This window comes from Aotus nancymaae, unplaced genomic scaffold, assembly GCF_030222135.1.
Source record: "Aotus nancymaae isolate 86718 unplaced genomic scaffold, 86718_ANA_hifiasm-v0.15.2.pri h1tg000006l, whole genome shotgun sequence".
Taxonomy (NCBI): Eukaryota; Metazoa; Chordata; class Mammalia; order Primates; family Aotidae; genus Aotus; species Aotus nancymaae.
This window is the reverse complement of record NW_026988417.1, coordinates 80,997,015-81,009,093: the sequence shown is the minus strand read 5'-3', so window position 1 is coordinate 81,009,093 and position 12,079 is coordinate 80,997,015. Positions and strand designations below refer to the sequence as shown.

Genomic DNA, 12,079 nt, shown 5'->3' with positions numbered 1-12,079 from the left:
CATTATATCAAAGGGATAATCTGCATTCCCATGTTTGTTGCAGCATGATTCACAATAGCCAAAATTTGGAAGCAGCCTAAATGTTTGTCAGCAGATGAATGGATAAACAAAATGTGGTACATATACATAGTGGAGTACTATATAGCCATATAAAAGAATGAGATCCTGTTATTTGCAACAACTTGGATGGAACTGGAAGTCATTATGCTATGTGAAATAAGCCAGGCAGAGAAAGGCAAACATTGCATGTTCTCACTCATTTGTGGAATCTAAAAATCAAAACAATCGAAATGGAGATAGAGAGTAGGAGGATGGTTACCAGAGTCTGGGAAGCGTATTGGTGGGTGAGAAGGAGGTGGGGATGGTTAATGGGTACAAAAGAAATAGAATGAATAAGACCTAGTATTTGATAGCACAACAGGATTACTATAGTCAATAATAATTTTTTTTTTTTTTGAGACAGAGTCTTGCTCTATTCCCCAGGCTGGAGTGCAGTGGTGCCATCTTGGCTCACTGCAACCTCCACCTTCCAGGTTCAAGTGATTTTCAAGCCTCAGCCTCCCGAGTAGCTGGGATTACAGGCGCCTGCCACCATGCCTGGCTAATTTTTGTGTTTTTAGTAGAGACAGGGTTTCACCATGTTGGCCAGGCTGGTCTCACACTCCTGACCTCAGGTGATCCATCCGCTTTGGCCTCCCAAAGTGCTGGGATTGCAAGTGTGAGCCATCTTGCCCAGCCAATAATAATTTAATTGTACAATAATGAAATGAGTATAACTGGATTGTCATAACACAAAGAACAAAATCTTGAGGAGACAGATACCCCATTTTACATGATGTGATTACATTATCTCATGTATACATAAATATATATACCTACTGTGTACTCACAAAAATTAAAATTAAGAATTAAAAAAATAGATTGGCTGATGGCTTTGTTACACATAGTATAATGTGTTTCTTGGTCTAACATTATGATGACATAGGGAAGACTAAAATGTAGTTCTAGGTGAGATGTTGACATGATATATTAAGGATGTCAACCAGATGTGAAAAAATTCCAAGTCACTGTACAATGAATCATAAGTTTATTTAATGCTGATTGTGCTTTAACTTTAGTTGCTCCCACAAATAAAATCTTATCTCTATAGGCAATAAAATGTTTATAATAGTCAGAGATGGATTATATGAAAGGTCAGTCTTTCATGAAACTCCTCTCCATTTTCAAGCAAGGGAGATTCAGGTGAGGGTAAATAGGGTCCTGAATCACATAAGATAAGCTCACTTTTATTATTCAGAAAACACATTTATTGCATATTGCTTGTGTTCAAGGCACTGAACTAGGTAATATATAGAAATACATTGAGGTGTAAGATACACTTTCCTATACCTCATAATTTCCATTTATGAAACCCCAAGAATTTCAGACCTTGAAGTCAGCTCTAGCTTGTCTTTTACCTTCAATGTTCTATCAGTCACCAGCTTCTGTAAATTCTTCATTTACAATGTTTCTTTAATGCCCCTTTCCTCAGTTTAAGTCATCTGTTTAGTTCAATCATTTTTTTAAAAATTTCCAGACTGATCTCTGCCTTCCCACATCCTCCATCCATTCTATAAAAGAACAGATTAATCTTTTTTTTTTAACTTCTACTTTAGGTTCAAGGGTACATGTGAAGGTTTGTTGTATAGGTAAACTTGTGTCACAAGGGCTTGTGGTACAGGTTATTTCATCAACCAGGTATTAAGCCCAGTACCCACGTTATTTCTTCTGCATCTCTCCCTTTTCCCAACCTCCACCCTCATGTAGACCCCAGTGTCTGTTGTTTCCTTCTTTGTGTTCACAAGTTCTCATCATTTAGCTCCCACTTATAAGTGAGAACATGTGACGTTTGGTTTTCTGTTCCTGTGTTACTTTACTAAGGATAATAGTCTCCAGCTGTATCTATGTTCCTGCAAGACATGATCTTGTTCTTTTTTATGGTTGTATAGTATTCCATGTTGTATATGTCTTACACCCTCATGGTGTGTACATATACACCAGTGCATTTTATCCCATCTGCTAATTTTGGGCATTTAGGTTGATCAGATGAACCTTTCTAAAACATTATGTTTATGACTGAAAGAGGAGCCAGTTGCTCACTGCCTGTGGAATGAAGACAACATAACAAGAGCGAGGTATGATAAAGAGTGAATTTTATTATGCATTGCCAGCAAGGGGGAAAGTGGTCAAAATACTTTCCCAAAATTTCCACTTTCCAATTTCTGGAGAGAGGGCAGGGGTTTCAGATGAGGGGCTTTGAATGCAGGAGAGGCAAGGGGGCTAGTAGGTGCCAGGTGGTATGGCTTGCCCCAGTGGCTTATTTTGAATTATTGTTCCATCTGGTGAAGGGGCCAGCACCTTGGTGGGTTCAGCCAAGTTACAAATCAATCCCAGTCAGTCTTGCAGTTGGTATCTAGCTGGGAGTGAACTCTGGCCTGTAAGTAATCTTCCGCTGGGGAGAGAATCCCAGAAGTACCTGTTTTGTGTAGGATTAGGTCCCTGAAGCCTCTAAGGAAATATATGACCAGATAACTGAGTATGGTGTGAGCTTAACAAGCATCCAGGTAAATAAATGTGCATTAGGCATGGAAGCATAAGGTGGGAAAGGGAAGGGAATAGAGTGTTAAAGCATATTCTAAGGCATATTTCAAGATGACAGAAACGTATCTGTGGTTTGTCTCAAAGCTGCGTCTTGAGACTGGCAAGAAAGGAGGAAAGAAAAAGGTTTTAAAATGCAGGGTTTTTTTGTGTGGTGGCGGACAGAGTCTCACTCTGCTACTCAGGCTGGAGTGCAGTGGTGTGATCTCAGCTCACTGCAACCTCTGCCTCCCAGGTTCAAGCTCTTCTTCTGCCTCAGCTTCCCAAGTAGCTGGAATTACAGGTGTGTGCCACCATGCCCAGCTAATTTTTGTATTTTTAGTAGAGACAGGGTTTTGTCATGTTGGCCAGGCTGGTCTTGAACTCCTGACTTCAGGTGATCCACCCACCTCGGCCTCCCAAAGTGCTGGGATTACAGGTGTGAGCCACCGTGCCTGGGCCTGTGTCTTGTTTCTCTTCAATGCCAATCATGGGACCTAATGTAAGGGAGCCCTCAATAAAACATTGTTTAATGAGGGGTCGGGTAACATCTGCTTGAGGGAGAAATGGAACCATCATTTACTTATTTACTTTCTTCTACAATATTGATCCTCTTGCTATTTTCTGTTTTGTTTGTGCTGTTTGGAGCATAATCAAAGGGAGAAAATGGTTTCACATTTTGGGCCTCCATTTAGCCATACTTGTGGATGATGGGTTTAATTGACCATTAGAACTCTTTTCCAATCGAACACTTTAGGGTGAACTGCAAAACTGGAAAGGACCCAAAGGCCCATCAAGAGTAGATAGATAAATGACATTGTATTCATACAGTGAAATCCTACATAAAGAGTGAATAAGCCTTTATGACATCACATGCAAAATATATGAATTTCATGCAGATAATATTCAAAAAAAGAAGCCAGTCTAAAAAGGGTAACTACTTGCTTGGTCAGGCATGATGGCTCACGCCTGTAATCCCAGCACTTTGGGAGGCCGAGGTGGGCGGATCACTTGAGGTGAGGAGTTCCAGACCAGCCTGGTCAACATGGTGAAACCTCATCTCTACTGAAAATGCAAACTTAGCCAGGCTTGGTGGTGTACACTTGTAATCCCAGCTACTCAGGAAGCTGAGTCAGGAGAATTGCTTGTACCCAGGAGGCCACAGCTGCAGTGAACTGAGATTGTGCAACTGCACTCTGGCCTGGGTGATGGAGTGAGACCCTGTCTCAAAAAAAAATAAATAAATAAAAAATTCTTTATTTATATACAGTTTTAAACAGACACAACTAATATATAATGATAGAACTCAGAAAAGTTGTTACCTTTGGAAGGGATGGAGCTTGAAGGAGGCTTCCGTGGTGTTGTTAGCACTTTTTTTTTAAATCTGGGTGACAGATATACCGGTGTGTCCACTTTGTAAATACATATCAAGCTGTCCACTTAGATTTTCTGTAATTTTTTGTTGTGTATGTTATACTGTCCTCCAAAGTTTAAACAGAAGACTTTTATAGGTACTGAAATGTAGTTTGGTGAACTCAACATTTAACCTTTCAAACTAATTTGCAGAGACAACTGTTATACACTCTACTATACTATCTGACTCAGCTGGTTAACTATCAATACCTACATTTTTGTTCATTGCAGTCTAATTTTTAGGAGTGAACTTTATAACTAAACTTTATAACTGAATGAAATTTTTTTTTGTTTTTTTGAGATGGAGTCTTGCTCTGTCACCAGATTGGAGTGCAGTAGCGTGATCTTGGCTCACTGCAACCTCCGCCTCTCAGGTTCAAGGAATACTCCTGCCTCAGCCTCCCAAGTAGCTAGGGCTACAGGTGCGTACCACTATGCCCAGCTGTTTTTTGTATTTTTAGTAGAGACAAGGTTTCACCATGTTGGCTAGGCTGGTTTCTATCTCCTGACCTCATGATCCACCTGCCTTGGCCTCCCAAAGTACTGGGATAACAGGCGTGAGCCACTGTGCCCGGCCCCAAATGAACTTTATAACCAAATGAATTAATTCTTAATTGGTCTCTTGTCTGCTGTATAAAGCAAATTATATTAACCAGGGTGTTCTGGCTCCAGCATCTGGGCTCTTACTACCCCAATCCCCTGCCCCCTCCCCCATGCTGTCTCTCTCTGTGTAAATGCTATCATATACTCACCTTCTGTTCACTTTCCATGTCTAAAAGATTTTGACACCTGCTTTCTGACATAATGATAATAATCTCGGATTATTACTATCTTGGTAATTTCTGTGCTTATTTTGATGATCATTCCATTACCCTAGCTTCTGTGTTCTCTGATCTCAACTCCACCTCCAGGACAGGCAGAATTCTAAAGATCTGCCTCTTCCCTAACCCCGATTCCAGTTCATTTCCTGGTTATTTCATCAAACAGTAATCTAGGTTCTGATCTGAAGGATTTTGAAGTTGTAAATAAAGTCCTAAGTCAGTTGACTCTAAAATACTGAGATTGTAAAGGTGGCCCTTATTTTATCACATAAGCCCTTTAAAAGGCAGAAGAAGGCTGGGCATGGTGGCTCACATCTGTAATCCCAGCACTTTGGGAGGCTGAGGTGGGTGGGTCACCTGAGGTCACGAGTTCAAGACCAGCCTGGCAAATATGGTAAAACCCCGTCTCTACTAAAAATACAAAAATTAGCCAGGCATGGTGGCGCACATCTGTAGTCCCAGCTACTCGAGAGGCTGAGGCAGGAGAATCACTTGAGCCTGGGAGGTGAAGGTTGCAATGAGCCAAGATTGTGCCACTGTACTCCAGCCTGGGCAACAAAGCAAGACTCCATCTCAAAAAAAAAGAAAGAAAGAAAAAAAAAAAAAAAGAAAAGAAAAGGCAGAAGGAACAGTTGGATTCAAAGTTTGAGAAGGACCCAAACTGTTTTGAAAGTGGAGGGGCCACCTGGAAAGAAAATGCAGGCAGTCTGGAGGAGCTGAGCGTGCCTCTGGTTGACATTCAGCAAGGACACAGGAAACTCAGTCCTGGAGCCGAAAGGAAATGGATTCTGCCAACAACCTGACTCTGCTTGGTTTTTTAGTGAAGAGCCTCCAGCTAAGAGTTCAGCTGTCTGACACTTTTACTTGACCTATTGATACCCTGAGCAGAGCCTAAACTAATCTAGACTTCTGACCTCCATAACTGGGAGATAATACATGGGTATTGTTTTAAGACACTGACTTGATGGTAATTTGTTACTCAAGCAATAGAAAACAAATATACTTCCCTTCCACTTCCATAACCTCACTCTCGTGTTCAAACCGTGGGACCTTATCAAAACCTGGAATGTGAATATTAAATGCCAGTATCCCACTCAGTGACCTGATCCTCCTGTTTCAGCTCTTGCCATCTCCATGTGACCCCTCCATGTACTTCACTTTCCTATGTTGATGAATCACTTCACTCACACAACTCCTTTGCTTCATCTTTCTATTGCCTTACCCACCCAGCAAAACCATACCCTAAAATTTATCTAACCCTTTACCTTCACATATCTGTGAATGAGAAAGCCATGCCCATTTGCAGCTTTCAAACCACTGTTTATATAGAGTCCCATCGTAGGGGCCGTGGCGTTGCTGTGCAGTTTCTATGTATCATATTAGTGTTGGGAGGAAACTCTTCTTCTGCCAACTTAGGTCCAGTGCTTGGGGGCCAGTAAGTTAATTGGCAATAGATGGATTAACAGAACATACGAAGTTTATTTACACTTATTCAGGTGAAGAGGCTCTCTGTACAGTTAGAGATGAGAGTTTATATGCCAACAATATGGGAAAAGGGAGGAGGAGAGAAAGGGATCTATGGGAAAACAAATATGCTTTTATGGAAAGACAAATGGGCTTTTAGGGAAACAAATGAAGATATGACAATTTGTGATTATGTTCGGTTATGCAATTTGTCATTCTGGTGCAAGTGGTCTCCTTCCTGGCAGTGAAGTCTCCTTATTGGCAGTGAAGCTCCCCAAGAGGGAATTTATGGCAGCTTCACTCTCTGCAAGCTCTGCCTTTAGTCAAATTAAGGGAAGCTCCAGAAAGGCTTCTTTCTGTATCTGCTGTATCTTAAATGTTTCAGTTTAAAATACTCTTCATACCAACTCAGTGGGTGACAGTGGGTTCCTCCATTAGCATCCACTTTCATTTCCTGTGGCCTAGTGGTGAGCAGAAGAAATGGCCTCTCAAATGTGTCCATGTCTTACTCCCTAGAATGTGAATGATAGGTTACTTAGCAAAGGAGAATTAAAGGTTCCAGATGAAATGAAGATTGTTAATCAAATGACTTTAAAATAGGGAGATTATCCTGGCTTATCCAGTGGGCCCATTGTAATACCAGGGGTCCTTAAAGGTAGAAGAGGGAGGCAGAAGAAAATCAAACACGTGATGACAGAAGCAGGGTCACAGAGCTGCTATACTGCTGGCTTTGAAGATGGAGAAAAGGGCCAAGGAATGCAGGTGGCCTCTACAAGGTGAAAAAGGTTCCAGAGAGGAACATAGACCTGCTGACATCTTGATTTTAGACCACCAGACCCATTTTAGACTTCTGACCTGTAGAAATGTAATATACTTGGGTTGTCTTAAACCACTAAGTTTGTGGCAATTTTTAATGGCAGCAGTAGAAAACTAATAAAGTCTATTCAAATATTCATCATTTTACCAAATCGTAAATCAGCCATTCACACCCATACCCTCAGCACATCCATCAAGTTAAGAGAGAAAGTATAGTTATGGGCCAGATATTTATTTCAATTTTCTCTAATTAAAACACTTACCTCAGCCAGGCGTAGTGGCTCATGCCTGTAATCACAGCACTTTGGGAGTCTAAGGCAGCCAGATCACTTGAAGCCAGGAGTTCGAGACCAGTCTAGGCAACATGGTGAGACCCTGTCTCTACTAAAAATACAAAAGTTAGCCAGGTGTGGTGGTGCACACCTGTAGTCCCAAAAACATGGGAGGCTGAGGCAGGAGAATCGCTTGAACCCGGGAGGTGGAGACTGTGGTGAGCCGAGATTGTGCCACTGCACTCCAGCCTGCGCAACAGAGAGACTCTGTCTCAGAAACAAAAACAACAGCAAAAAAACCATTTACTTTCATGAGGATATATCAAACTTCCTTCTCTTTTGCTACAATTTTTTAAAAAAGTTTCTGTATTAGTCTGTTCTGCTGCTGCTATTAAGACATACCTGAGACTGGGTAATTTATAAAGGAAAGAGGTTTAATTGGCTCACAGTTCGGCATATCTGGAAGGCCTCAGGAAACTTATAATTGTGGCAGAAGGGGAAGGAAACACATCCTTCTTCACATGGTGGCAGGAAGGAGAAGTGCCAAGCAAAAGGGAAAAAGTCCCTTATAAAACCATCAGATCTCATGAGAATTCACTATATCAGGAGAATAGCAGCATGGGAGTAATCTCTCCCATAATTCAATTACCTCCCACCAGGTCCCTCCCACGACACATGGGGATTATGGGAACTACAATTCAAGATATGGTTGGGCGTGGTGGCTCATGCTTGTAATCCCAGCACTTTGCGAGGCTGAGGTGGTGAATCACCTGAGGTCAAGAGTTTGAGAACAGCCTGGCCAACATAGCGAAACCCCGTCACTACTAAAAATCTAAAAATTAGCTGGGTGTGGTAGCACATGCCTGTAATTGCAGCTATTCAGGAGGCTGAGACAGGAGAATCTCTTGAACCTGGGAGGCAGAGATTGCACTGAGCCGAGATCACGCCACTGCACTCCAGCCTGGATGACAGAGCAAGACTCCGTCTCAAAAAGAAGATGAGATTTGGGTAGGGATACAGCAAAACCATATCCTTTTTTTTTTTTTTCAATAAAGGCAATTTTATAACTTTGATGTATTTGATCCTGGTTAGTTCTCATCCACATTGACTATAGATTTTTGCAAGTGGTAACAGGTACATAGGTAACCAGGTACATACCAAATTATATAGCTTGTTTTGATGAATCTTTATCCTTATTTTGTTTTCTGGACGACTGCACACAGATGTGGTACGGAACATTCCTTATTCCTTTGGCCCAAAGAGCTTTGTTGAACCTGGTATTAATGCACACATCTGCAGTTCCCATATCCTTCATGGCAAATTTCCAGATCTCTCTGAGTGCCTCAGGGGCACACTTCTTGAAGCCCACTCTATGAATGCACTTGTGAATGCTGATGGTGCATTCTTGGGTCACTACCTCGTTTATGGCAGAATGGCCCTTCTTCTCGCCACCTTTCTTTGTGGGAGCCATTCTGCCTGAGCCAAGTTAGAAAAGAAGAGCATGAGGGATTCTAAAGTTTCCCTTTTCTTTTCTAATTCCTCTGGATCCCATTACTACAAATAACCACGTTTCTTTCATTATGGCTTGTCCTCCTGGCATGCACACATGTTCTAGCCTGTCTAATTCAAACCAAATGAATATTTTCTCTGAACCCTAAGATAGCCTCTAGCTATATTCCTTTCCCTCACCTTCCTTTTATACTGAAATCTTTAGGAAGAGTTGTTTAAACTGTTTCCATTATTTTATTTACAATAACTTTTTGCACCATTATAGACTGAACTTTCTCTTACCAAATTAGTCAAAGGCCCTGATTGCTGTGAGGCAGGCTGTGAGGGAATACTGTGCATAGAGCCTCTCTTCCACTGTTTTTTATTTTAACTTGGAGTGGTAGTGAAAATAGATACACTTGGACTGAATACCTCCGTTATATATGTAACCCAAATGCCCCCAGGCACATGGTGAATTCTGTCTGAAACCTGAACTTGCCAGGGGAAAACTGACCATTCTAGAGCTCACCTTTGGAGTAAGCACTAAAAAATGTACCATACTGGGGCCTTAACAACTCTTTGCAACTGGTGCACAGGCTTTCAGCAGAAGTCCCAATATGGGGCTCTATAAATACTAGGCAGTGACTCTTGTCTGGTAAAATAAAAGAAAGGTCATATGGTGGAGGGCAGATGGCAATGGCCTGGAAGACTGAGTCATTTAATCTTCAACCTTGTGCAAATCAGACTCCTTTGGACCATTGACTTATCTATAATATGAGGAAAGTCATCTAACATCTGACCTAAAGAGGAAGGTCCTTTTTCTCTAAAATTCTATGACTAGCTCCAGAAACAATGCTAACTTACAGTTAAAATGACTCATTTCTATACAATGCAATACATTTATAAAATGCTGGCTTTAATCTGAACTTATCAAATTTAATTTGATAAAGTATTAGGATTAGGATGAGGTTAGGAACCTAATATATATTAGGAATCTCATCCCAGGCTGGTCCTGAACCCCTGGGCTCAAGCAATCCTCTGGCCTCTGCCTCCCAAAGTGTTGGGATTACAGGCATGAGCTACTACTCCTTGCCCCACAATTTTCTTCTTTTCTTCTTCTTTTTTTTTTTTTTTTGTAAGATGGAGTCTTGCTTTGTTGCCCAGGCCAGAGTGCAGTGGCACGAACTTGGCTCACTGCAGCCTCTGCCACCCTGGTTCCAGCGATTCTCCTGCCTCAGCCTCTAGGGTAGCTGGGATTACAGGCATGCACCATCATGCCTGGCTAATTTCTGTATTTTTAATTGAGATGGGATTTCACCATGTTGGCCAGGCTGGTCTCAAACTCCTGACCTCAAGTGATCCACCCACCTTGGCCTCCCAAAGTGCTAGGATTATAGGTGTAAGCCACCATGCCTGGCCTCTGTGTTTAGGTTTTTGATTTGTTTTTATTTTACATAATTACAGAATGCTATATTCAACTTAGTACCCGTTTTTAAAAGTGTGCTTCATATCAATTTCATGTGTGTTTTCTCCATTTTTATTAGGTCTCTTCCTTAGTGCCTTCAGATCTTGGTGGAAATGTTTTCACTTTTTCTGGTATCATAAAATTTTATTCTTTTCACTTGTCTGGGTGAGCTAAAAAGAAAATTAAAATAAAATTTATTCTTTGGAGATTTTTCAGTTTTTGCAAACAATCATTAAAGGCCAGGTCCGAAAACTTTATAATATATAATGTAGATGACAGGGGGATGGATGCAGCAAACCACCATGGCATGTGTGTACCTATGTAACAATCCTGCACGATCTGCACATGTACCCCAGAACTTAAAGTATAATTTAAAAAAAAGAAAATTTTATCTTAATTTTTCTTTTCTTTTTCTTTTTTTGAAACTGAGTCTCACTCTGTGGCCCAGGCTGGAGTGCTGTGGTAGGATTTTGGGTCATTGTAACCTCTGCCTCCGGGGTTCAAGCACTTCTTGTTCCCTAGCCTCCTGAGTAGCTGGGATTACGACTACAGCCTCCCAGGTGGCTTGCTACCACACCCAGCTAACTTTTGTATTTTTAGTAGAGACAGGGTTTCACCATGTTTGCCAAGCTGGTCTCGAATTCCTGGCCTCAAGTGATCCGCCTACCTTGGCATCCCAAAGTGCTGGGATTACAGGCATGAGCCACCATGATGGCCTTAATTTTGTCTTGAAATGAAGTATGACTAAAATGTATTTCTATATGGGTCTTTAAGGATCTTGAAACTGACAGAAATTAATTCAAAAGAATAATTTTACCTAAATGTTGGGGCGCATCATGAATGTATACCTTAAAGTTCTTTTAAAAAGCATGGGGTATGGTATTTTAAAAATTCTTTTAAAAAAATTACGTACAGTCAATTTTCTTATGTAGGCTTCCTGGCTAAAACTTTCCTGCATTGGGTGAACAATTAATAGTTATTCCTAGTGTTGATTTAAACAATTTAAGTGATATTATGATTTTTGTTTGTAAATGCAAACCAGAAAATATCTGCATGCAGGTACTAATTTCCTAGGGTAGAGGCATATACCCGAAGTTAGATTATCAAATAGCTATACTCACAAGGCCTGACGGCCCGTTTCCTAAACCTACACAATCATTTTCCAGCCTTTCCACACAATCAGAATATTGCACAGAAGTACGTCAATCACAGGAGTGTGAAGAATAATATTTAAACTATGGTAATATTTTCATTCAAAGTTTCTCCCCTTTCCCTCCCTGGGTTAGATTCAGTCCCTGATTTTTTTTAGGCCCTGGGGCGCAAGCATCCACTTTCTTAGAAGCCCATTCACCAGAAACCACCCACTTAGTTGCTCTGGGGGTGAGGAGCGCTTGTGGCTGGCCAACCTGTGCGTCTGCGTCCCCGGTGCTTCCGCGCTCCAGCCGCTGGCGGCGATCAAACCCTTCTAGATCAGACGAGGTATTGATCAGCCCGATGAGCGCCAGGTGATTCTCGGGGTTAATCACCCTGATCCATTTCGTACCATCCCCATTTGGCTTGTCTCTGCGTGTCCCGGCATAGTTGTCTCGGTGACCCTAGTCCAGTGGGAGGGCGGTTCCCGTCCAGCAGGCAGCTCAGCGCCGCGGGACATGTGTGCGCTCTCAGCGGGGTCGCAGGGCGGTTATCGCGGCCAGGCAGGCGGTGCCACGCCTAACCCCGGCCGG

The 12,079-nt window shown here is 41.8% G+C and overlaps 1 protein-coding gene and 1 long non-coding RNA gene across 3 annotated transcripts in view; one reads left to right on the top strand and one right to left on the bottom strand.

Annotated features, from left to right (window-relative positions):
• ABCG2 (ATP binding cassette subfamily G member 2 (JR blood group)) overlaps positions 1-12,079 on the top strand; it is a 121,999-nt gene that overhangs the window by 55,558 nt on the left and 54,362 nt on the right. The gene's annotated exons all lie outside the window — the stretch shown is intronic.
• LOC105707042 (uncharacterized) lies at positions 6,310-11,963 on the bottom strand. 2 transcript variants are annotated; one of them, XR_010339725.1, is made up of 4 exons: positions 11,762-11,963; positions 8,561-10,525; positions 7,394-7,669; positions 6,310-6,826 (listed from the first exon to the last, which is right to left on the bottom strand). It is a non-coding gene; the product is annotated as an uncharacterized LOC105707042 (long non-coding RNA). The 2 variants fall into 2 exon arrangements; XR_001104985.2 differs by having other exon boundaries at positions 7,394-7,651.